This window comes from Mustela nigripes, chromosome 1 (assembly GCF_022355385.1).
Source record: "Mustela nigripes isolate SB6536 chromosome 1, MUSNIG.SB6536, whole genome shotgun sequence".
In the NCBI taxonomy this organism is placed as follows: domain Eukaryota; kingdom Metazoa; phylum Chordata; class Mammalia; order Carnivora; family Mustelidae; genus Mustela; species Mustela nigripes.
The window spans coordinates 64979629-65007406 of NC_081557.1; positions in this window are offsets into that span (position 1 = coordinate 64979629).

Genomic DNA, 27778 nt, shown 5'->3' on the forward strand with positions numbered 1-27778 from the left:
GGAAACTTGAGTAATAGAATGTAATAATATAACTTATGTGCATAAAGGATCAAGCATCTATAGAATGAATAGATTTAAGATAACAAAGAATAACATTTTAAATCTCATGATGAAACAGGTGGAAAGTAATTTCACCAAATTAAGAAAATATGAACCTTCCTGAAACAAAACAGAAGCATACTAAAACAATAAGTAAATCTTCCAAAAATGGGCATTTGGAAAACTTTCAAAAAGATAAAAAGGATTAACCTTATTATGATACCATTCTAAATGGAATAAAATGAGTAATAGCCAGCAAGTTGTTTTAAGGTAATATTGCAGAAACACAAGAAAGAAAAATGGAGTATAAAGACCTAGTAAGTGATGCTGGTTTGTGGATAACTCATTTAACAACTGGAGCTTTTTTCCATGTATACTCAAACAATTATGGCTTAGGAGGAAAACAGCTTTCCAGACATTTATATATTCAACAAATATTTAGAGTACTGAGATGGTTTGGGCATTGGTTTGGAAAGGGAGATGAAAACTATAACTAAAGATGGACATGATCTCTGTTAATTTCAGGGCTGGGTATTCTCGTCTGCCACTTGAGATTCACTTGACCTCATTTAGTCATGCTCATTCTATGGCGCAGAAGTTCATCCTCACAAATTTTATCACTGCTGACTTGCTAGCCAGTCTCCAGTTGGTTTAAGTCAATGCAAGGTATAATAGATGGGAGAGTTGAGGTAGGGACAGTAAACATAGAATACTTTTCCTATGAGTATGTTTGTGGGGCTTCAAGTTAGCAGTGGCTGCATTCTCTCTATGATGCTGCACTGTTTATTGGGTAGCTCTCTGCCTCAGTTAAAACTACAAACCCAGCAATCTTTTCCTCCCTTGCCACTTGAAGTCTAGGGAAGGAAAAGGCTCTCACTGTAACAAGGTCCAGAGCATTCACACATGCCTTTTTGTTGCCTTTAAGCCTTTCTAAAACTTATTAAGTCACCTTTCAATCTACCTTGTGTCAGACTGGGATTCTAGGACATCACACAGCCTTTCCCTGTGAGGAGATGAAATGTGACTGTGCATCTATGTGTGTACAAATAAGCAATTTTTTCACCTAATTGCTTACCAACTCTCACATAACCCAGGTTCCATACTTAAAACCAGACTCTGAGATGAATGATCTTAGAAATTTTAACAAAGACAGAGTTGATTTTAGTACACTAAGTTAAATGCACTTCTTTCTGCTTGTGAAATATTTTATAAAGGAAAAATGTGACATTTTAGTCCCACCTTTGTGTGATGCAAGTTGTACTAAATGCCATTCAGAGTTAAATCCTAAATGCCATTCAGAGTTAAAATACTTAAAAGACATTTATGTGCTTTGTGTGTGTGTGTAGAGATAAAGATATATATACAAAAAATAGGCATATCTAAATTTCATTATATAAAAAATCACTTTTAGAATCTTTCATAGCACCGTAAATTTTCTGTAAAATTTAATTTCCTGCATAGTTCTATAGTATATCTGGAAAAATGTAAAAGTGGGCAAAAGAAAATGTGAAGATTTCATTCCTTGGTTTTTTTTTTTTAATTCCTCAAATATTCTTCTTTCTGGTATGTTAAAAATATTGTATCAAAATCCTTCATTCGAAAGAGTTCATGAATTATCATACAGCTTAAAATTTTTTATCATATGTATTATTTCCAAATTTGAGATAATCTACAACTTGTTCTAAGACCATTCCTTATTGTCCCATGACAATTAAATATAACAAATTGCTAGCCTTCAGATGTGTACAGGGGTTCTAGCTGATTAGGCAAGACAGATTAGAACGGAGACTACACAAGTCATTGAGACTCTAAGGTCTACAAACCTCATTCTACTACTGGAGCAAGAGATTTTGCTCAAACACAATATAGTTTTTCCTACCCCATTTTTCAATGCAAATAAAAGACACATTTATCCTTACACACTTAGAAAACTTCTAAAATATTTCTAATTTTGTCCAATTTCACTCTTAGGCCATCAGAGTACATGAGGAGCTAGCTAGACTGCTCCTTAAAACATTTTGACATTGGATGGCTCAAAATTTGATCATCCAGTTTCTGGATTTGGAAAAGAGTAGTGAATAAATATGGGACTTTCCAAAATTACAGTTATTATATTGACTTTTCACACATGCTTACTTTTTTTGGTCTCTAAATTTTTATTCATACTCAGGTCTTAGTAGGCAGTGCCAACTTATGGAAGCAGCTAAGACAATGTAAATTAAATTTTAGTCAACCAAATTTTTGTTTTATTGTAGACAAGATTTTATTTCACAGCAAGTTGATAACTGCAACATTTCATTTATTTAGTAAATACTTAATCTGAAGGCAATATAGTAGATAATGCAAAGGACTACTGGGAGAAGTACGACCAAATTGCACTCTGACCTCTTGGAAAAGGGAGAAGCAACCAACTGATCTTACACTGCATTACCTTAATAATCCCAGGGAATGCTGTTTTCTAAGCAAATGCACGTGATACTTTATGTGTATTTGAAAACAGGTCCTTATCTCTCTGAGCTACTTATTCAGATTGTGATCAGTGGATTTCAGCCTAGAGAACCAAGTTTTCCAGACTTCTGGGACAGACCTGGATACTCCTCAGATCATTTTTTAAAAATCAGTACTCAGGAAAAAAAACATTTGCCATTCAGAGAGCATATAGCACTTTTGATCCTTTTGAGTGACCTTTTGTCACTTATTTGTCTCTAGTATGGTCTGAGCCTTTCGGAGCAACCAGAGCTTCCTTTGTGTGTGCCAGGTCACCTCTGTCTATAATATCCAACTTTACCCTATGCCCGTTCCTAACTTCTGTCTCTCCCTCCCCTTCCCACACCATTTTATCTCCTACCTCAAACAGAAATTGGAATTCTGAACTAGATTCTTTGTCCTTTACTAACCCTCTCATACCCACAGCTCTGAGCAAATACTCATTCTTGCTTTCTTCCTCCAAGTCCTATGAATAAGGGACCTCTATTCCTTTTTAAGACCCATGATAGGGAATTGCTGAACTAATCTCAACCTAATATTCTCAGGCATATGACACATTTTAAATTATCCCCTTCCTTATGGGATTCTCTCCTTGTTTTCTTGACATTACTGTCATAGTTCTCTGATTGTTCTTTTTAATGAGAAAAGGGGAATTTTTATAGACATGCCCTCCTCCATTCACTTAAATATTGTTTTAACCGAAATGTTCTCTACTGGATTCTTTCCTTGTACTAACATCTCAGCCTCAACAGTGTGTTAATATCCAGGCTTCAAAATACCTCCCTCCTAAATGCAGGTATCTCTCAAGTCTCCAATTTCTTACAGTCCTTTTTATTTTGAAAATCATATATTCACCTTACAAACTTGGAAGTCAGCCCCCATATCCAAAGACTTAATGGTTATCAAATCTATATTTCCAATTTCTACATTTCTTTTTAATTCTTCTCTCTTTCTCTATCTTCAGCTGTCCAATATTCATTCGTAGGGCAGTTTATATTCAATGATTATATGCGAGGCACAGTATTAGGTTTTTCTGCTGCCTTACCCCAGGTTATCATTACGTCTCATGACTTCTTGCCTTATATGTCATAATCACTATAAAAAAAGTCATTCCTACTTGATCTTTGGTGAATCTTTGTGCCTACAAGTTCAAGTTCTAGCTTAAGTACAAGATCCTTCTTGATTTGGCTCCTCTCTATCCTACAGAATCCTCACTAGAGTTTCTTCAGATGTGCTCTGTTCTCTCAGGCCTGTTAGCTGCCCATTCTGCTTCCTCTCTTTACAATTATTCCGTCCCTCTTTTATACCTAATTAAATCCTTTAACTCTTTCAAGATTTAGTCACTTCTCCCTCAGTCTTGGCAAAAATTTCCAAATATGTCCTCCAACAACACAGTAGATATTTGGCTTGTATTCCAATATTTAGCATATGATCTTGTATTGCTTAGTCTGTCTTTCTTACTGGCCTATAAATTCCCTCAAATGAGAGAACATGTCTCTCATCTCTGTATCTTCAGTATCTAAGAGTTTCTCCACACATGATGCTCAGTATGTTCTCAAACACAGAAACGAGAGAACGTTGACTCAAAGTATTTCTTATACGAAAACTATGTGACTTGAAGCCACTTTAATTTCCCTACTTAGAATGTATTTTTATGATTTAATATTTTTTGCGGGGGGGGGGGTTTCTATTGATTTAATCTATCCATGACTACTCTGGCCTTTAGAGAAAATACTGTGGTGGGGAAGGATTTTTCCTTGGCAGACCACTGAGTACCACCTAACTTGGTAAACATGTGCATCAAAGCCAACATTCAGTTGCAGCATTAGCAATCAAAACAAACAAACAAGCAAAAATATATCTGGTGATTTAGCCACAATATTATATAGGATATTCTTAAAACTAACATCACTGGGGCGCCTGGGTGGCTCAGTGGGTTAAGCCACTGCCTTCGGCTCAGGTCATGATCTCAGGGTCCTGGGATCGAGTCCTGCATTGAGCTCTCTGCTCAGCAGGGAGCCTGCTTCCTCCTCTTTCTCTGTCTGCCTCTCTGCTTACTTGTGATCTCTCTCTGTCAAATAAATAAATAAAATCTTTAAAAAAACAAAAAAACAACAACTTTTTTTTTTTTAAGGTATAGAGACAGATGCTGTGTTCTGGATTTTTCAATTTTTTTGAGGAAGGCTTGGATGGCTATGTATTTCCCCCTTAGGACTGCCTTTGTTGTATCTCATTGGTTTTGTATCGAAATGTCTTCATTGTCATTGGTTTCCATGAATTGTTTCAGTTCTTCCTTGATCTCCTGGTTGATCCAAGCATTCTTAAACAAGGTGGTCTTTAGCTTCCAGGTGTTTGAGTTCCTTCTGAACTTTTCCTTGTAATTGAGCTCCAGTTTCAAAGCATTGTGATCTGAGAATGTGCAGGGAATAATCTCAGTCTTTTTGGTATCGGTTGAGTCCTGATTTGTGACCCAGTATGTGGTCTATTCTGGAGAAGGTTTCATGTGCACTTGAGAAGAATGAGTATTCTATTGTTTTAGGGTGGAATGTTCTGTATATATCTATGAGGTCCATCTGGTCCAATGTGTCATTCAATGCTCTTGTTTGTTTATTGATTTTCTGCTTCGATGATCTGTCTATTTCTGAGAGAGGTGTGTTAAGATCTCCAACGATTAGTGTATTCATATCAATATGACTCTTTATCTTGATTAACAGTTTTCTTATGTAATTGGCTGCTCCCATATTGGGGGCATAGATATTTACAATTGTTAGATCATCTTGGTGGATAGTCCCTTTAAGAATGATGTAGTGTCCTTCTGTATCTCTGACTACACTCTTTAGTTTAAAATCTAATTTGTCTGATAGGAGAATCGCTACCCCAGCCTTCTTTTGAGGCCTATTGGCATGAAAGATGTTTCTCCATCCCTTCTCTTTCAGTCTGGGTGTACCTTTAGTTTCAAAATGATTCTCTTGTAGACAATATATGGATGGGTCCTGTCGTTTTATCCAGTCTGCAACCCTGTGCCATTTTTATGGGCACATTTAGGCCATTCACATTGAGAGTGATTATTGATCGATACGTTTTTATTGACATCGTGTTACCTTTGAAGTTTTTCTTTCTGTAGATTGCCTCTATATTTCTGGTCAATGTTATTCTTGGGCTTTTTCCTCCTTTAAAGAAGCCCCCTTAATATTTCCTGCAGTATTGGCTTGGTGGTTGCATAGTCTTTTAAGCCTTGCCAGTCTTGGAAACTCTTTATCTCTCCATCCATTTTGAATGTCAGTCTTGCTGGATAAAGTATTCTTGGCTGCATGTTCTTCTCATTCAGTGCCCTGAATATATCTTGCCAGCCCTTTCTGGCTTGCCAGGTCTCTGTGGACAGGTCTGACATTATTCTGATGGGCTTTCCTCTGTACATAAGGATCTTCTTTGTCCTAGCTGCTTTCAAGAGATTCTGCTTACAATTATAATTCTTCATTCTTACTATTAGGTGTCTTGAGGACTTTCGAGAATCTGTAATCTTGGGGGGAAACCTTTCGGCTTCTAGTACATGAATGCTGGTTCCATTCACAGGATTTGGAAAATTTTCATGAAGAACTTGTTCCACTATATCTTCTAGACTTCTTTCTTTCTCCTCCCCTACAGTGATTCCAATAATTCTGATGTTGGTACGTTTCATGGCATCATTTATTTCCCTGATTCTGTTTTTGTGGTTTCTAAGCTGTTCGTTCCAGGCTTCCTACTGATCCTTTCTCTCTATCTGTTTGTCCTCCAGATCACTAATTCTATCTTCTGTCTCAGTTACTCTAGCGTTGAGAGAATTTAGATTAGATTGGAACTCATTGAGAGCATTGTGAAGCTCATCTCTGGTAGCTTTCAGCTCTTCCCTAATATTGAAAACATGATCTCTGGTCATTTTCAGTTCAGCCCTAATCAATTCTGTTTGGTCACCCATGGCTTTCTCCAACCTAGCTATTTCTTGGATAATTGTTAGCCTGAATTCTCTTTCTGACATATTGTCTATGTTGATAGCCGTTAGCTCTGTTACAGAAGGTCCATCTTCTGTATTTTTCTTCTGTTGGGCATTCCTCCTCCTAGTCTATTTTGGTGAGAGATGGCTGAACAGTTGTAGCTGGGTGTATTGACTGTGGTGCAGTCAAAGTGCACCCTGGAATGCTTCTGAGCAATCAGGGTTCCCCACCCAAATGAGAGGAAAAAGAAAAGGAAAAGAAAAAAAAGAGACAGGGAGAGAGACAGGAAAGAAAGGTGAGATAAAAGAGAAAGTTCAGCCCAAATGGGCCCCAAGGTAAGATTTATGAAGTATACAAACAAAAACATACAAACAAAAAAACTGATAAAAGTATATGACAAGAGGGACGCCTGGGTGGCTCAGTTGGTTAAGCAGCTGCCTTCGGCTCAGGTCATGATCCCAGAGTCCTGGGATCGAGTCCCACATCGGGCTCCTTGCTCAGCAGGGAGCCTGCTTCTCCCTCTGCCTCTGCCTGTCGTTCTGTCTGCCTGTGCTCGCTCTCTTCCCTCTCTCTCTCTCTGATAAATAAATAAAATCTTTAAAAAAAAAGTATATGGCAAGAGAAAAAAATATATATATATTTGCATATATACATACATATATGCAAATAAAGAAAGAACCTCGTCAAAAAGAACCCTGAGTGTAAGATTATATACTATCAGGACAAACACAAAAACACAGAAATACTGGTGGAAGAAAAAGATGGGAGAGTGGTTGTAAATTCTCAGTGTGGGTGAGGAAGGTTGTTTTGATTCTTCCTGAATGTATCTTGATATCTTTGTTAAAGGATTCAACTTTCCTAAGATAAGGAAGGATTAGGAATTGGTTTTCCTATCGGGGTAGCATTGATTGGGGAAAGGGGATTACCTTGAAGTTTAACTCTATATGAATATTAGAAAATAAAAATTATTTCATCAAGATCAAAAGCTTTTGCACAGCAAAGGAAACAGTTAGCAAAATCAAAAGACAACTGACAGAATGGGAGAAGATATTTGCAAACGACATATCAGATAAAGGACTAGTGTCCAGAATCTATAAAGAACTTAGCAAACTCAACACCCAAAGAACAAATAATCCAATCAAGAAATGGGCAGAGGACATGAACAGACATTTCTGCAAAGAAGACATCCAGATGGCCAACAGACACATGAAAAAGTGCTCCATATCACTCGGCATCAGGGAAATACAAATCAAAACCACAATGAGATATCACCTCACACCAATCAGAATGGCTAAAATCAACAAGTCAGGAAATGACAGATGCTGGCGAGGATGCGGAGAAAGGGGAACCCTCCTACACTGTTGGTGGGAATGCAAGCTGGTGCAGCCACTCTGGAAAACAGCATGGAGGTTCCTCAAAATGTTGAAAATAGAACTGCCCTATGACCCAGCAATTGCACTATTGGGTATTTACCCTAAAGATACAAATGTAGTGATCCAAAGGGACACATGCACCCGAATGTTTATAGCAGCAATGTCCACAATAGCCAAACTATGGAAAGAACCTAGATGTCCATCAACAGATGAATGGATCAAGAAGATGTGGTATATATACACAATGGAATACTATGCAGCCATCAAAAGAAATGAAATCTTGCCATTTGCAACAACATGGATGGAACTAGAGCGTATCATGCTTAGCGAAATAAGTCAAGCAGAGAAAGACAACTATCATATGATCTCCCTGATATGAGGAAGTGGTGATGCAACATGGGGGCTTAAGTGGGTAGGAGAAGAATCAATGAAACAAGATGGGATTGGGAGGGAGACAAACCATAAGTGACTCTTAATCTCAGAAGGCAAACTGAGGGTTGCTGGGGGGAGGGGGTTTGGGAGAAAGGGATGGGATTATGGACATTGGGGAGGGTATGTGCTTTGGTGAGTGCTGTGAAGTGTGTAAACCTGGTAATTCACAGACCTGTACCCCTGGGGATAAAAATATATGTTTATAAAAAATAAAAAATTAAAAAAAAAGAAAAGAAAAATTAAAAAAGGAATAAACTAGACTAAACTAAAATAAAATTAAAAAAATTTAAAAATAGAAATGCAAAAGGAAAACACAGGTGTATGTATCAAAAAGTTCAGGTTAGAAGGTTATTATGGAATCAGAAGAGGCCCCAAATTGCTAAGGAAATGTTGAAAAACAAAAATAAAACGGGGAGCATCACGTTACCTGATTTCAAGCTTTACTAAAAAACTGTGATCACGAAGACAGCATGGTACTGGCATAAAAACAGACACATAGTCCAGTGGAACAGAGCAGAGAGCCCAGATATGGACCCTCAACTCTATGGTCAAATAATATTCGACAAAACAGGAAAAAATATACACTGGAAAAAAGACAGTCTCTTCCATAAATGGTGCTGGGAAAACTGGGCAGCTATATGTAGAAGAATGAAACTCAACCATTCTCCTACACCGTACACAAAGATAAACTCAAAATGGATAAAAGACCTCAATGTGAGATAGGAATACATCAGAATCCTAGAGGAGAACATCTCTTCGATATCAGCCACAGCAACTTCTTTCAAGATATGTCTCCAAAGGCAAAGGAAACAAAAGCGAAGATGAACTTTTGGGACTTCATCAAAATCAAAAGCTTCTGCACAGCCAAGGAAAAAGTCAAGAAAACAAAGAGGCAACCCACGGAATGGGAGAAGATATTTGCAAATGACAATACAGACAAAAGGTTGATATCCAGGATCTATAAAGAACTCCTCAAACTCAACACACACAAAACAGACAATCATATCAAAAAATGGGCAGAAGATATGGACAGACACTTCTCCAATGAAGACATACAAATGGCTATCAGACACATGAAAAAATGTTCGTAATCACTAGCCATCAGGGAGATTCAAATTAAAACTACACTGAGATATCACCTTACACCAGTTAGAATGGCCAAAATTAGCAAGAAAGGAAACAACATGTGTTAGAGGGAATGTGGAGAAAGGGGAACCCTCTTACACTGTTGGTGGGAATGCAAGTTGATGCAGCCTCTTTGGAGAACAGTGTGGAGATTCCTCAAGAAATTAAAAATAGAACTTCCCTATACTCTGCCATTGCACTCCTGGTTATTTAGCCCAAAGATACAGATGTCGTGAAAAGAAGGGCCATCTGTACCCCAATGTTATAGCAGCAATGGCCATGGTCCCCAAACTGGAAAGAACCAAGATGCCCTTCAATGGACGAATGGATAAGGAAGATGTGGTCCATACACACTATGGAGTATTATGCCTCCATCAGAAAGGATGAATACCCAATTTTTGTAGCAACATGGACAGAACTGGAAGAGATTATGCTGAGTGAAATAAGTCAATCAGAGAGAGTCAATTATCATATGGTTTCACTTATTTGTGGAGCATAACAAATAGCATGGAGGACATGGGGAGTTAGAGGAGAGAAGGGAGTTGGGGGAAATTGGAAGGGGAGGTGAACCATGAGAGACTATAGACTCTGAAAAAACAATCTAAGGGTTTTGAAGGGGCTGGGGGGTGGGAGCTCGGGGTACCAGGTGGTGGCTATTATAGAGGGCACAGATTGCATGGAGCACTGGGTGTGGTGCAAAAATAATGAATACTGTTATGCTGAAAATAAAAAATAAATTAAAAAAACAACTAACATCACTAAGATTAGATCACTAATATCACTAAGATATATATATATATATAAGCTAAGATATAATTTGGGAAACAAAAAAGTTATACTGAAATTGAAAAACATAATTATGTGTTGATCATCACAAAGTTTAGTAAATCCTAATGAGAAAGAAGAACACAATTGAGGAAGCTAGCAGAAATCACCTTTTTCCTCTAAATAGCCTTATTTTTGGTCTTTTCTTCCATAATTGGCTTTGGTGGTGAAGAGGGGTTAATATTGTGTAATTTTCACAAAATAAAAACAATATCAGAAAATAAATGAATTTAAAGAGGGTTTCACAAGCTGAAAGAATTGAAGGAAAAAATCTCTAATTAGATCTTATATATTCAATCATGTGCTATCTACTTTCTATGGGGCCACTAGCTTTCAGATAAAGCGGTTACTTCCATTCAAGTATATTTGTTTATAACCTTATTTAGGCTGTCATCTCCTATTAGCCCCAATAAAATTAAAAACACTCCAAGAAGTCATGTTTAAATTATTTTAACTACTGTGTATTTATTGAGGATGTATTATGCACTAGACTGTTTTAGTTTCTGAGAGCTGAAAAATATGTAATCAAAGTCAGTGGTCAAGGTTCTCCTGGAGGCAAGCAAGCCTGGGGAAAGGGAGTGTTTGGCAAAGAATCAGTAAGGAGAGTACAGTGAGATCTGTGTCATTATGGAACTAGCATGGGATTTTATTGGACCCAAGATGGGGGAGCAGCTGAGGAAAAGAAAGGAGATACAATTACCAAGGTAATTTTTGCTCTGAACCAAACTTAGTTCAATTATAATGAACTGAAGCACCCCATAATTGGTTCATTCTCTACTGTGTGCTGCATACACAGCCTTAATCTCAAAGTATCATCATCTTTTCAGTTGGAGGCAAGCTATGAGTGGCATCTGTAAGCCTCAGACTTCCCCATCTCCTTAGCCCCCTGCTTGTGTGGCAGCCTAGCATGTCCTCTGATCGAGGACCATGAGCCACTGCCCATTGCCAGAACACACAGACGGGTGGCAGCAGTGGTGTTCTTTCCCTTAGCCCGGCTATTATGTAAGGCACATCAGGAAAGTATGTACAAAATTGGCATCCAGGTGTTAAGAAAAAAAGAAAAAAAAATACACTGAATGTGCCAGGCCCAACTGAACTCATTGTACTGTCTAGAAACCACTCTTGCTCCAGCTGCCCTTCAGACTGTCTGGAAGAATCACAACAGAGCTGGGGCAAAGTACAAAGGAAGGTTAAAAGAATGCTTTTTAAAAAGAAAGGCTTTTAAAAAGCTGTCTCTCTTAGCTAACTTGGAAATAAAGAGATTATAGAGGGCCTTTTCATTTACTTATTACTATGAGGAGACAATAACATTTCATAACACTATACAGGTGGTAATAACACACCCCTGTAGTATAATTTTTAGAAAGATTGTAATTTTTGCCCACCATTGTTGCTGCATTATACCAATTGTATAATTCCTGGATTGGGTATTTTTTCCTGTAGTATTTGCTTGCTTCCCTTTCTTTCCTCTCTCTTTCCTTCTTTTCTTCCTCATACACTCCCTCCTTCCTCCGACTCTCGCCTCTTTCCTATCCTCCCATTGTTCTGTTTCTCTCTATTCTCCCTCTCTGTCTTCTTCCTGGCTTGGTTTTAAGCCTACAATGACCTGATATGCCTGGAAATAATAGTTGTAATCATAGTATAAATACTATACACACTATCATTAAAGCTGCTTAACCTCTGCATCCTCAGTTTCCTCATCTGCAAAATGGGTAAAACACAGCTTGCTTCCTCAGCTAGCAATTACATAAGATCATAAGATCATATCCTTAATACAGTTGTTGACATATAATAGACCTTAGTAATTTAAGCAACTGTCATTATATTGCTCTCAAGCTTGAATTTTGCTTAGAATTTTTCCTTGAGATACATTATTATAACAAAGGTTATAAAACTGTTTATTTTTAATATTGCCAAGTTGTATTATAAAAAGATGTATGCAAATTTGATATAACATTTTGATCAAACAAGAATAGAAAAAAACAGCTGTTTCATCCCTTATACTGATAATGCTAAACTAATTACATTATTTAAACATAGTAAATGAAATCAAAATGTCTTATAAGAAAACAAAAGCAGTAAATTTGCATAGTCTTTTATATAAAAGAATCTTCTAAAACCACAGAACGAGAAACAAAGCTTGTGATTTCACTGATTTTGCTGTAAGTAAAATAACAGCAACATGAAAAGAGAAATCACAAAACAAAAAAATAACAAATTTGGAATAACATTAGCAAGTATTTTATTGGAAAAGAAAATTTTTTTCCTACTATAGAGTTCTTACAAATCAACAATTATGGATAGAAAAGGGGACACGAAAAAGACATTCATGAAAGCAAGTACCATTGCTAATAATCATTTTGAAGCATGCTTAACCTTACTTAGCTATAAAATAATTACAAATTAAAATGTTGTATCATTTTCTATATCAAATAGTAATTACATGAATTCTATGTATCCTTAATATGCAATAGTATAAAGTCATTAAATTGGTGGGGCAGAATAATATTTAAAATATATATACATATTTTTTAATTTTTAATTTTTTATAAACATATAATATATTTTTATCCCCAGGGGTACAGGTTATTTTTTAAAGATTTTTATTTATTTATTTATTTGACGGAGAGAGAGATCACAAGTAGGCAGAGAGGTAGGCAGGGAGAGAGAGGAGGAAGCAGGCTCCCTGCTGAGCAGAAAGCCTGATGTGGGACCACATCCCAGGAACCTGAGATCATGACATGAGCTGAAGGCAGAGGCTCAACCCACTGAGCCACACAGGTGCCCCAGAATAATATTTAATGACAAAGACAAAATACATATTAATATAGTTAAATACAAAAAAAATCAGGTAAAGAATGTCCAATATAACATTTAAATATATAATCTTCATATATATATATATATATATATGTATATACACTTTATCATTTATATAGCCTATAGGTATATGCTGTTTATGTATATAAATACATGCATCTATGTATAAATGAGTATATATATACACATACTACATATAAGTGTATATATATCATACATATATTTCTTTATGTATAAATATAGGTATTTACAAACAAACATGCATGTTTTGTGGGGAGTATCAGAAAGGATATGTATCCCTCAAATTAATTGAGAATATTTGGATATTTGCAGTATGAATTAGATTTTCTGTTAGTTTTTGGATTATATGTATATTCAAGATTATCATCAATAGACATACATTTTATATTAAGAAAACTAATAAATTATCATTAAAATAAATTTTTTAATTGGGGCATCTGGGTGGCTCAGTCATTAAGCATCTGCCTTTGGCTCAGGTCATGATCCCTGAATCCTAGGATTGAGTTCCACATTGGACTCCCTGTTCAGTGGGAAGCCTGCCTCTCCCTATCCCACTCCCCCTGCTTGTGTTCTCTCTGTCAAATAAATAAATAAAATCTCAAAAAAATTTTATTGAAATTAGCAATGAATTAATGTTTTATTGTGGTTGCATAAATACCATGTGTATATTAAACAAGTTTTTTCCTCATAATTGGTAAAATTAGATAAAAGAAACTCTAATACATTTATTTGATTATTAATATGGTAGAACTTTTTCAAATTTGATTATTTGCATTTCTTTTCTGTAACTTGAGTTTTAAAACTTTTTCACTTACAGGTACTTTTTAAAAAAGATTTTATTTATTTATTTGACAGAGACACAACAAGAGAGGGAACACAAACAGGGGGGGTGGGAGAGGGAGAAGCAGGCTTTGCACAGAGCATGGAGCCAGATGCGAGGCTCAATACCAGGATTCTGAGATCACGACCTGAGCCGAAGGCAGATGCCCAACGACTGAACCATCCAGGCACCCTTTACAGATACTTTATATTAAAAAATGTGATATGTATATAATAGTTACTCACCTTTATCCTATTTGTTACTAGCATTTTCCTAGTTTTTTGGAATGTTTTTGACTTTCTAATTTTTAAAAATTATGTATTTTGTTAGTTGCAATATCATCAAATCTGAAATTATTTTTAGCTCTCTATGTTAAGACTTGACTTTAACTACTCAAGATAATATTATTTGATAAAGCATATGTTTCATAACACAGAAACTTTGATACTTTTGTGGTGATTTTATTTAGCAACCTATCAATTTGTCTAGGATCAACAAGAAAGCAAAGAGGGCTAGGATTCTATTGAAATGTAGCCTTTCATACAAGGTGGTCCATGGATTGAGCTATGTATGCTGCAAATTTACTGTTCCTGCATTTAGAAGATGTCATTTCATTTTTTTTCACTTTATTCCAGAATCTCAAATTATGTCTAGTAAAATCATTGTGATATTAAAATGACTACAAGGTCTAAAACTCCATTTGGATTATGTAACAACATGCTGACAAGTTGAAAATTGAGCCAAGTAATTATATATATACAAATGCCAAGAACTAAGCTTAGTTTTCTTCCTTTCGTTACTTTGGCCTGTTATTTGACTTTCAAAAAAGAAAAATCAAGTTCTGTTCTATACGAACAGACATCTACACATCTCAATTTGTAGAAGAGAAAAATGAGAAGTTTTTTTGTTGCTAGAATGAAAGAAGGGGTGGCAAGTGGTCAAGGTAAAATGGTAAAATTAAGTGGGGTGTCATAGCAGTTAAAGAAGTTGCACCTTTATCCTAGAAGTAACCTCTGCTATTCAAGAGTTTTAGTCAAAGGTGTTACAAAGTAAGTCTATTCTAAAATGATTCAGATTTTGTGGTCACAGTTGGACTTGAAGAGAAGTCTCTGAAACCAAACACCCCTGCACAAGCGTCAATAATAGAGAACTCTGGTTGAATGGAAGAAAGAGCTGGTGCATTTCAAATGATTACACTGTGATAATTCTAATGACAAAGGACTGGAAACTGCTCTTCTAAAATATATAATATTTTACATTTGACCTACAGGGTCACAATTTACAAAGTTTACATATATTTATGTCAGTTGGATTTTACAATACCCTTTGGAGTATGTTAGACAAGTGTTAACACTGTTTTATCAATTCCTGCATTAAAACTAGTAATTAGCACAATTCGGTGTAGAGAAGCAATGTAGCCATGTGCAACACCTACAATGGTGGACTCTGGAGTGCAATAGACCCAAATTTCAATTCTGACAATATTAATGGCTATGTGAGTACTGACTACCTGTCAGTTGAATACAATTTAGTGTCTTCACCAGTACAGTGAGAATAACCATATCTATCTTACATGGTTGTTTTGAATATAAATGAGACAAGCTGCATAAAACCCTTTCTTGCCTGGAAACCGGGTACAGAGTAAGCATTCATCACACCTCAAACAATTTTATTATGTAAGTTTTAAATGATATTAAATGGCAGAATCAGAATCTTTTGTTATCTACCCATTCTATTATTTTAATTTTACATTATACCATTGTGGTAGGTAGGCTGAAAAATATTCCCCAAAGATATCAGCTCCTAACCTGTAAAACCTATAAATACTGTAGAGTTTGAAAAGACTGTCTTTGTGGAGGTGTTTAAGGATCTTGTGATGAGGAGATGATAGTGGGTTATCTGTATGGGCTTTCTATGTTATCACCAGTGTCCTTTTAAGAGGTAGATGGGGGATATTTGACGGTCACACAGAAAACAAGGTAACGTAAAGAGAGAGAGAGTGATCAGGGTAATGCAGCCAGAAGCCAAAAAGAAACTGACAGCCAATAGAAAACTAATATAAACAATACACGTTAATTAAAACAGTAGTACTTGCTATATATTTTCTTATGTAAAGTATTGATAGCTAATAGTAGAAGAAAAGTACATTTTTGAGTACTTTTTTTTAGTATAGGCTAGATATTGTGCTAAATATTTTTGATGCATCATTTCATTTTTCAATAATCTCAACTGGCATTTTTTTCTTCCTGATGAGATCCTTGGGTACTGAGAACTGCAGAATTCTACCTTAGATGATACCACTCCATTCTATAAAATCAGAGTTCTCTTTAAGGACACAAATGAACTAGGCACATTTTGGCTCCAGGACATAAAGATTAATCACTTATTCTTATTCTGTTCTGAATTCACCTATACTCATATTTTCTTATTATCAAAATCAATAAAAGACCTGTGGGGAAAAATTTAAAAAGTTATACTGTATGGAAACTTTGGGAGAGGAGGTAGTTCATTTGCAATATTACTAGGCTTACATTATCCTGGGTAGAGTTTTTTTTTTTTTTTTTTTTTTGCTCTTCTGAGGAATATTCTGGAGCGTAAGAGTCTGTGAGATTGTCTAAATAACTTTTTCTCCTTGCTTATTCATTGGACAGGTAAAACAGAGATTTTAGAGACAGCCTTGGGTCATGCCAGAACCCCTAGACCGAGGCAGTCTGACACATCAGTCACCACGCAGAAGACCAAATGCCTGACAACTTCATGGACTGTGATATGAGAGATAATGGAGCCTTTATTGTGTTAAACCCTTAATAATTTAGGATTGTATCCTATAATTGCTCTCGTTAATTATTTTCTTCACATACAGAAATCTATTTATATAATTCCTTTTGTCTAATTTACTCTTCCCTTATGGATCCCTGAGATTGAGTTGCAATTTCTACCCTTGACAAAGTAATTAAGCTGAACCTCCTTTCTTCATCATACCCATCTAATCTGAGTTTTTCAACATAACCTTTACTTTGTACTGTATTTGGATGTCTATAAGCCTCATTCTTTATGTGAGGAAAAATGGCTCAATTTTGGTATTCAGCTTAATAGATTTTTGTTCTAACCCATAGCCAGACATACTCCAACTGCCCTGAATTTTATTAAATGGTAAGAATCACCACTGTGAGTGATTAAAGCCATTAGCATCTAGAGAAGGACAGATCAACTCTGATGGTCATAAAGCTCTTTCATTTCATAGCTCTGTACTTCAGAAAAAATATCCCAAGTTCTCAGGAATTTGAATTGTCTACGACTGTTGATATTCTCACAACTCATAAATTTCTATATCTGGGATTGTGAGTTCATCACTTGTTTTGGGGGTTACATTTTTGGCACTTTCTAAGTAGAAAAAAATCTTACTTTTTTATACCATAACATAGTACAAGTTAAGGACATCAATTTTGGAGCCATACACATCTGAATTTTAATACCATCAGGCACTTAACTATATGTGAGAAAGCTCCCCAGCTATGACCTTGTTTTCTTCTTCTTGAGGGAGATCACTGCTGGGAAGATTTCTTAAATACACATAGCATGATACTGATTCTGACCAGCAAGGTCTTCTGAACCCTCACCCTGATCTCAGGTACTCCTGACTGCATTCTAAATATGAACTGAAGACCTGTGACAGCATAGGAAATCTATAAAAACTCAGATATACCTGTCTCCACAGAAAACTATCCTAGACTCACACTGTGAACTCTAATTTACTTGAAACATTCAGATATAACTTGTAATATACTTCAAGGAGAATGCTGAGATGCTTTCAGTAGACTGTATATTTTTTGCCTCAGTTACCATATTCTGGTTCAATAACAGTCTCTTCTGAAGAGCTGACATATAACCCACAAGTCAATTTTGAAAGGACTTGGTTTCTTGTTTCATTGCAAGCGCACCATGGACTATCACTCCCAACTCTGATTTAATGTTGATATTTGGATATGATATGGATGGCTGACTTAGAAAAGGACAATCATCAACAAATTACAGTTGGGTAGATATCAAATGCCTGACTTCTGTTCAGAAGTGGGTAATGTGATAGGTGTGATAGATGCAGCCATTTTGAATAAGATGCAGAAAATAATGCTTATGTGAAGGGAGGAAATAGAAGATTATTGTTAAATTGTATTGATGCTCTATAGGAGAAACATGATAATCAATGTTGATAATGGGTAAATAAGAACTAGAGAGCTTCTGAAGCAACATATAAAGAAGCCCTCATCAGCTATAGTGGAAGGATGCAGGCAACTGAATGGCAGATTAAAAACTTAATTGCTATCAGACACATGAAAAAATGTTCATCATCACTAGTCATCAGGGAGATTCAAATTAAAACCACATTGAGATATCACCTTACACCAGTTAGAATGGCCAAAATTAGCAAGACAGGAAACAACATGTGTTGGACGGGATGTGGAGAAAGGGGAACAAACCCTCTTACACTGTTGGTGGGAATGCAAGTTGGTGCAGCCTCTTTGGAGAACAGTGTGGAGATTCCTCAAGAAATTAAAAATAGAACTTCCCTATGACCTTGCAATTGCACTACTGGGTATTTACCCAAAGATACAGATGTAGTGAAAAGAAGGGCCATCTGTACCCCAATGTTTATAGCAGCAATGGCCATGGTCGCCAAACTGTGGAAAGAACCAAGATGCTTTTCAATGGACGAATGGATAAGGAAGATGTTGTCCATATACACTATGGAGTATTATGCCTCCATCAGAAAGGATGAATACCCAACTTTTGTAGCAACATGGTTGGGACTGGAAGAGATTATGCTGAGTGAAATAAGTCAAGCAGAGAGAGTCAATTATCATATGGTTTCACTTATTTGTGGAGCATAACAAATAGCATGGAGGACATGGAGAATTAGAGAGGAGAAGGGAGTTGGGGGAAATTGGAAGGGGAGGTGAACCATGAGAGACTATGGACTCTTAAAAACAATCTGAGGGGTTTGAAGTGGCAGGGGGTTGGGAGGTTGGGGGAACCAGGTGGTGGGTATTATAGAGGGCATGGATTGCATGGAGCACTGGGTGTGGTGCAAAAATAATGATTACTGTTATGCTGAAAATAAATAAAAAAAATAAATAAAAAAACATAATTGCTAGAAGTCATAGAGCTGTAAAAAACATTTGAATGCTCAGTCAAGGCAGGTTTATTATGCAAAGAAGAGGGCATTGGTAGGAAAAGCTATGATCCTGAAAACTCAGAAAAGTTTATATGGATGGATGCTCCTAGGGATGTTGATGTTACAACCACATATCTTCACCAAGACCTCCTATGCTTGTGCTGATAGCCAACACTTCCCTTGGAAGAGTCAATTTTTTGAAATGGAATAGACCGCACAATTCTCTCTCTCAGGAGGTGGTATGTGCTATATTTAGGTCCATGCCCCATCACCTTTCCAAGCTGCCAGACAAAAAAATAGTGTTAAATCCTAGGATAACTCAGCTCTGCATATACTGGTTCTGATAATTGAGGAAAGAGGCTACATATGTAAAGAATTTCAAGAACTAGTTGCATTACACCTAAAGGAAGAAGAAAAAGAACAAACCCCAAATTTAGAAAAAAGGAAGGAAATAATAGAGCTTAGACAGAAAATAAGTGAAATGGAGGTGAAAAATAATCATAGAAAAGACCAATGAAACTAAGAACTGATGCCCTGAAAATATAAAATTGACAAACTTTTCACCAGATTCATTAATTTAAAAAAAATAGAGGGGACTCAAAATGTGAAATGAAAGAGAAATTACAACCAACTCCATAAAAATATAAAGACTACTTTGAAAAATTAAATGCCAACAAACTGGGCAACCTAGAAGAAATTGATAGATTTCTAGAAACATACAATTTCCCAAAACTGAATCAAGGAGAAATAGAAAACCTGAACATATTACTTGCAGTGAAATTAAATTGGCAATCATAAACTCACAACAAAACCCAGGACTACATATGGCTGTCCAATTTTCCCAGCACCATTTATTGAAGAGGCTTTTTTCCATTGGACATTCTTTACTGCTTTGTCGAAGATGAGCTGACCATAGAGTTGAGGGTCTATTTCTGGGCTCTATATTCTGTTCCATTGATCTATGTGTCTGTTTTTGTGCCAGTACCATGCTGTCTTGATGATACAGCATTGTAATAGAGCTTGAAGTCCGGAATTGTGATGCCACCAACTTTGGCTTTCTTTTTCAATATCCCTTTGGCTATTCGAGGTCTTTTCTGGTTCCATGTAAATTTTAGAATTATTTGTTCCTTACACTTTGAAGAGTTTTGATCAGGAAGGGATTCTGTACTTTATCAAATGCTTTTTCAGCATCTATTAAGAGTATCATATGGTTCTTGTTCTTTCTTTTATTGATGTGTTGTATCACATTGACTGATTTGCGGATATTGAACCAACCTTGCAGCCCTGGAATAAATCCCACTTGGTCGTGGTGAATAATCCTTTTAACGTATTGTTGAATTCTATTGGCTAGTATTTTGGTGAGAATTTTCACATCTGTGTTCATCAAGGATATTGGTCTATAGCTCTCTTTTTTGGTGGGATCCTTGTCTGGTTTTGGGATCAAGGTGATGCTGGCCTCATAAAATGAGTTTGCAAGTTTTCCTTCCATCTCTATTTTTTGGAACAGTTTCAGGAGAATAGGAATTAGTTCTTCTTTAAATGTTTGGTAGAATTCCCCCGGGAAGCCGTCTGGCCCTGGGCTTTTGTTTGTTTGGAGATTTTTAATGACTGTTTCAATCTCCTTACTGGTTATGGGTCTGTTCAGGCTTTCTATTTCTTCCTGGTTCAGTTGTGGTAGTTTATATGTTTCTAGGAATGCATCCATTTCTTCCAGATTGTCAAATTTATTGCCGTAGAGTTGCTCATAGTATGTTCTTATAATAGTTTGTATTTCTTTGGTGTTAGTTGTGATCTCTCCTCTTTCATTAGACACGAAAATAGACTCAAAATGGATGAAGGACCTCAATGTGCAAAAGGAATCCATCAAAATCCTTGAGGAGAACACAGGAAGCAACCTCTTCAACCTCAGCCGCAGCAACATCTTCCTAGGAACATCACCAAAGGCAAGGGAAGCAAGGGCAAAAATGAACTATTGGGATTTCATCAAGATCAAAAGCTTTTGCACAGCAAAGGAAACAGTTAATAAAATCAAAAGACAACTGACAGAATGGGAGAAGATATTTACAAACGACATATCAGATAAAGGACTAGTGTCCAAAATCTATAAATAACTTAGCAAACTCAACACCTAAAGAACAAAAAATCCAATCAAGAAATGGGCAGAGGACATGAACAGACATTTCTGCAAAGAAGACATCCAGATGGCCAACAGACACATGAAAAAGTGCTCCATATCACTCGGCATCAGGGAAATACAAATCAAAACCACAATGAGGTATCACCTCATACCAGTCAGAATGGCTAAAATCAACAAGTCAGGAAATGACAGATGCTGGCGAGGATGCGGAGAAAGGGGAACCCTCCTACACTGTTGGTGGGAATGCAAGCTGGTGCAGCCATTCTGGAAAGCAGCATGGAGGTTCCTCAAAATGTTGAAAATAGAACTGCCCTATGACCCAGCAATAGCACTACTGGGTATTTACCCTAAAGATACAAACGTAGTGATCCAAAGGGGCACGTGCACCCGAATGTTTATAGCAGCAATGTCCACAATAGCCAAACTATGGAAAGAACCTAGATGTCCATCAACAGATGAATGGATCAAGAAGATGTGGTATATATACACAATGGAATACTATGCAGCCATCAAAAGAAATGAAATCTTGCCATTTGCGACAACATGGATGGAGCTAGAGCGTATCATGCTTAGTGAAATAAGTCAAGCGGAGAAAGACAACTATCATATGATCTCCCTGATATGAGGAAGTGGTGATGCAACATGGGGGCTTAAGTGGGTATAAGAAGAATCAATGAAACAAGATGGATTTGGGAGGGAGACAAACCATAAGCGACTCTTAATCTCACAAAACAAACTGAGGGTTGCTGGGGGTAGGGAGGTTGGGAGAAGGGGGTGGGATTATGGACATTGGGGAGGGTATGTGCTTTGGTGAGGGCTGTGAAGTGTGTAAACCTGGTGATTAACAGACCTGTACCCCTGGGGATAAAAATATATGTTTATAAAAAATAAAAAATTAAAAAAAAACCCCAGGACTAGATGACATCACAGGAGAATCCTACTAAACATTTAAAGAACAGTAAATAGCTATCCTTCTCAAACTATTCCTAAAAACAGAAGAGAAAGAAACACTTCCAAAGTCATTCTACAAGGTTATCATTACTTTGATACCTAAGCCAAAGACACTATGAAAAAAGAAAACTAAAGAACAATATCTCTGATGAATATAAATGCAAAAATCCTCAGAAAGTATTAGCAAACCATATTCAACAATATGGTTTTTTTTTTTTTTTTAAAGATTTTATTTATTTATTTGACAGAGAGAGATCACAAGTAGGCAGAGAGGCAGGCAGAGAGAGAGAGAGGAGGAAGCAGGCTCCCTGCTGAGCAGAGAGCCCAATGCGGGACTCGATCCCAGGACCCTGAGATCATGACCTGAGCCGAAGGCAGCGGCTTAACCCACTGAGCCACCCAGGCACCCAACAATATGGTTTTTAAAGGCCTAGTTTACCATGATCAGTGAGATTTATTTTAGAAATGCAAGGATGGTCCAATATCCACAAATCAATCAATGTAATATACTACATTGACAAAATGAAGGATAAAAATCCTGTGATCATATAAATAGATGCAGAGAAAGCATTTGACAAAGTTCAACCTCCATTCATGATAAAACTTCCTAACAAGTATAAAGTAAACATACCTCAACATAATAAAGATCATATGAAAAAACCACAGCTAACATCATACTCAATGGTAAATCCTCAAAGTTTTTTCTCTAAGATATGGCACAAGACACAGATATCTACTTGTGACGCTTTTATTCACCACCATACTGGAAGTTCCAGCCACAGTAATCAGACAAGCAAAAGAAATAAAAGGCACCCAAACTGGTAAGGAAGAAATAAACTGTTCACTATTTGTGGATGACATTATACTATATACAGAAAATCTCAAAGATCCCACCAAAAAACTATGAGAACTGATAAACTCAATAAAGTTGCAGGATACAAAATAGGTAGAAATCTATTGTATTTCTATGTACTAATAACAAACTACCAAAAAGAAAAATTAAGAAAACAATCCCATTTACAATTACTCAAAAGGAAAAAAATAATACATAGGAATAAATTTAACCAAAGTGGTGAAGGTCCTGTGCTCTGAAAAACATTGAGGCACCAATGGAAGAAACTGAAGACATAACAAATAAACGGAAATACCTACCATGCATGTGGATTACAATTTTTTTTTAAGATTTTATTTATTTATTTGACAGAGAGATAGATCCCAAGTAGGCTAAGAGGCAGGCAGAGAGAGAGAGAGAGGGAAGCAGGCTCCCTGCTGAGCAGAGAGCCCAATGCGGGGCTCGATCCCAGGACCCGGGATCACGACCTGAGCCAAAGGCAGAGGCTCAACCACTGAGCCACCCAGGTGCCCCCATGCATGTGGATTAGAAGAATAATGTTAAAATACCCATACTACCAAAAGCAATCTACAGATTCAATGCAATCTCTACAAAACTGCCATTATTAATTTCCACAGAACTAAAATAATCCTAATATTTCTGTGAAACCACAAGATACCCCAAATAGCTAAGGCAAACTTGAGAAGGAAGAACAAAGCTGGAGGTAGCACAATCCCCAATTTTAAACTATATTTCAAAGCTGTAGTAATCAAAACAGTACAGTACTGGCACAAAACAAACACCTAGATCAATGGAACACAACAGAGGGCCCAGATTTGAACCCACACTTATGTGATCAATTAATATATGACAATGCAGGCAGGAATATAAAATAATAAAAAGACAACCATTTCAATTAATGATAACAAGAAAACTGGACAGCTACCTGCAAAAGAATGAAACTGGACCACTTTCTTATACCATACGTGAAAAAGAACTGAAAATGAATTAAAGGCTTGAATGTAAGAAAGGAAACCATACAATTCTTACAACACAGGCAGTATACTAATGGGCATCAGCCTTAGCAATATTTTTCCAGAACTGCCTCCCCAGCTATGTGAAACAAAGGCAAAAATAAACAATTGGGAATACAATTAAACTAAAAAGTTTGGCACAGTAAAGGAAACTATTGACAAAATGAAAAGGCAACTTACTAAATGAGAGAAGGCATTTCCAAATGATATATCTGAAAAGGGGTTAATATGGTAAATATGTAAAAAATACAAAGAACTCCTAACAACTCAGCATCAAAATATAATAATTGAATTAAAAATGTGCAGAAGATCTGAATAGACATTCATTCAAAGAAGGTATCCAAATGGCCAACACATGAGAAGATGCTCCAAATCAAGAATCATCAGGGAAATGCAAATCAAAACCACAATAAAATATCCCCTCACAACAGTCAAAATGGCTAGTATCTCTCTGTATTTATGAGAAAAATAACTAATAGTTACCAGAGGCGAGGTTGGTAGAGGGACAATAAAATAAACTAAGGGGATTAAGAGGTACAAACTTAGAGTTATAAATAAGTCATGGGGATGAGAAGTACAGTCAGGAAATATAATAAATAATACTGAAATATCCTTGTAACAAGATGACAACTGTACTTATCATGGGTAGTGCTGTGTAATGTTTGCTTGTTTTTAAAGCAGGTTTACAAGTATCAGCTGGAGCTAGGAAGAATATTTGTAGGATTGGACTTTTAGGATTCTTGATTAATGGGGTCAAAGTGTAAGACCAGGTAATAAAAACTTTAAACATAAAGTGAGTGATACTTTCTTGAGATACAGGATTTAACACACTGGCCATGAGCTGAGATGATAGGGCAAATTCACTGTGTATATAGTTCTTATAAGCCTGGGAGATAAAACCACAGCCAATACTCCATGTAGTAGAAATACCTAAGTTTTGTTCTGATAGATGGCAAAGGAAGAAATAAAGAAGCTAAGGAAAATGAACATGTTGCAAGATATACATGATGTAAAACTAGAAGATCTGGTGAATTGTCTTCCATAAGGCAGCTCAAGATATTTATTACTGGCCCCAAACATCATGAAAGCACTGGAGAAAGTAATTCCAGGATCAAAAGAAATTCTGTGGTGATTCTCCTCTGTAAGTCAGGGCCAGCTGTAGAATGATGTCACATAGCCTTCTTATTAACATACATGAAGATGATAAGTTCCTAAAATAGGAGGGGCCACTTGGTCCTGCGTTAACAACTAGAACCAGGAATCTTCAATTATCATAATAACCAACAAGGTCAAGAGAGCAGGCAATAGCATTTGACCTCTGGGGAGTTGAGATCATTAATGTAGTACAGTGTCCATAAAGGTAAGAGAACAAGGATGTTATTTAATATCTGTTATATTAAAAAAAAAACAAGAATAAAGAGACAGACTACAAGAAGGTACTCATTTCAGGGGGATAAAAAGTTGATGAATCTGAGGGGTTTGAAGTGGCGGCAGGGTGGGAGGTTGGGGTACCAGGTGGTGGGTATTATAGAGGGCACGGATTGCATGGAGCACTGGGTGTGGTGAAAAAATAATGAATATTGTTTTTCTGAAAATAAGTAAATCAATTTAATAAAAAAAAAAGTTTATTATCCCTTGTGTAATTCTAAGACCTGAACTGATTTTCAGACCCATGGAAATCTAGGGAGAAACACCCTATAGTACCAAAGGGAATATACACTCTGAAGATTCTCCAGTCTTTCCTCATAGACACCTATAGCCAGTCACTCAAGTGACTGTACCTGGGGAAGTGGGAAATGAGAAGATATACTGAGGACTACTGAATATTGAAGCTGAATTGGAACCCACACCTGGAGACCCACACGGTCATGATGACCCCATTATAATTGGAGCCTATTAGAGTCTTACAATAAATTTTAAAATGGAAACTTATTTAAAGTCTAGTTACAGTGAGTGCACTTTGTTCAAGAACCCATCCAGGGAGTGTGTGTGTGTGTGTGTTTCCTGAGTATCTGAGAGCACTGTTGAAATTCACTGACTTGGCAGGTGGAGTAACTCTAATTTTAGGTCATCAGATACCAGGTTTATGGAGTAAGATCTATTATTATAAGGAATGTCAAAATAAAACTTCTAAATGCCCTTACTCAACATGCACAGACATCAACATAGGCCAGAATGACAGAGACTAATGATACCATAAGAAGACCTAAAGCAATCATAGTTGGTGGAGCCTAGAATTTATCCATTTTATGTGCCATCCTGGCTCTCACAGAAACCAAATGGATCCTAGAGAATGGACACAGAGTACCACTGATGTAATAAGGTAGAATCTCTGATCACAACTGTTCTGCTGCATGTACTGTAATTGTTAGACCAGGTACAGCAGCCCATGGTATGTGGCTATTAATTTAGCAAATGTATTTCTCACTACAATCAAAATGGCATCAGAAACAGTTTGCATCAATGAAACAAGATGGGATTGGGAGGGAGACAAACCATAAGTGACTCTTAATCTTACAAAACAAACTGAGGGTTGCTGGGGGGAGGGGGGTTGTGAGAAGGGGCGTGTGGGGTTATGGACATTGGGGAGGGTATGTGCTTTGGTGAGTGCTGATTCACAGACCTGTACCCCTGGGGATAAAAATACTTGTTTATAAAAAATAAAAAAATTTAAAAAAAAAAGAAAAGAAACAGTTTGCATTTACATGGTATGGAAATTATTCTCTTATACTTTTGTCTCAGGGCTGTTTATACTTTCATCCTGTGTTAAATAATCTGAAGAGACCTAGATCTTCTCAATCAACTGTGTGTGGGATCGAGAAATCACACTTATGTGTACACTGACAATAGTATGCAGATTGAAAAGAGAAACAAGGTGACTAGTACAATGGAAGACTTTGTAAGACAAAGTGGAAGAGAAAACCTGTGAAGATTCATAGACTGGCCATCAGTGAGAACTGCTATCAATTTTTATGGGTGCAGTGGTCAGGATACTCTCATCAAAGTAAAAGATAAATGACTACATTTTGCAGTAGTAAGAAAACAGCATTGTGCCTGGTAGCTTTTTTTGCATGCAGGAGGCAATGTATTCCAGGAATATTGGCACAGGAGGCTTTCAGCTTAAGTGGAGCCAAGAGAACGGCACTATAGTAGACATGGCCACAATCCAATCAGCCCTTCTTCTTGGGACATAGGATTCACAGAACCTAGAACGTCAGAAGTGTTGGTGGTAGAAAGAGATGCAATCTAGAACTCAGAGAAAGTTCTGGAGGGCATAGTCACAATGCAGGACCCTGGGACTTCAGATAAGGCCATGCCCTCTGTAGCAAGGTGTTTTATAACCTTCCATAAACAGATCTCCTTGTGTTACAAGAACACAGTAGAGAAAAGAACACTTGACCATGGGATACCAAGTGAGTAGGCATTCAAAACTATTAATAGCTCCATTTTGTCATACTTGTCAAGTTATAAAATCAGATGGTCTGAACAGTAGTCCACAGTAAAATGGAAATGGTACAGATTTCAGGACCAGAAGGCTCAAGTAAGCCCTGTGTGCAGTGGCCAAATACACTAGTTGTTAAGTTTTGATGTTGAGAGTTTCTGGGTTTGTATCATTTGCTTCCCAGTGTAAACGAAAAATATTGATAACCTCAATACGTTAAAATATTTTTCATAAATCAACAATTGTATTGTTTTTATTTCAATAATTTCCCTTTCATCTTTTTGACCCATACTGCT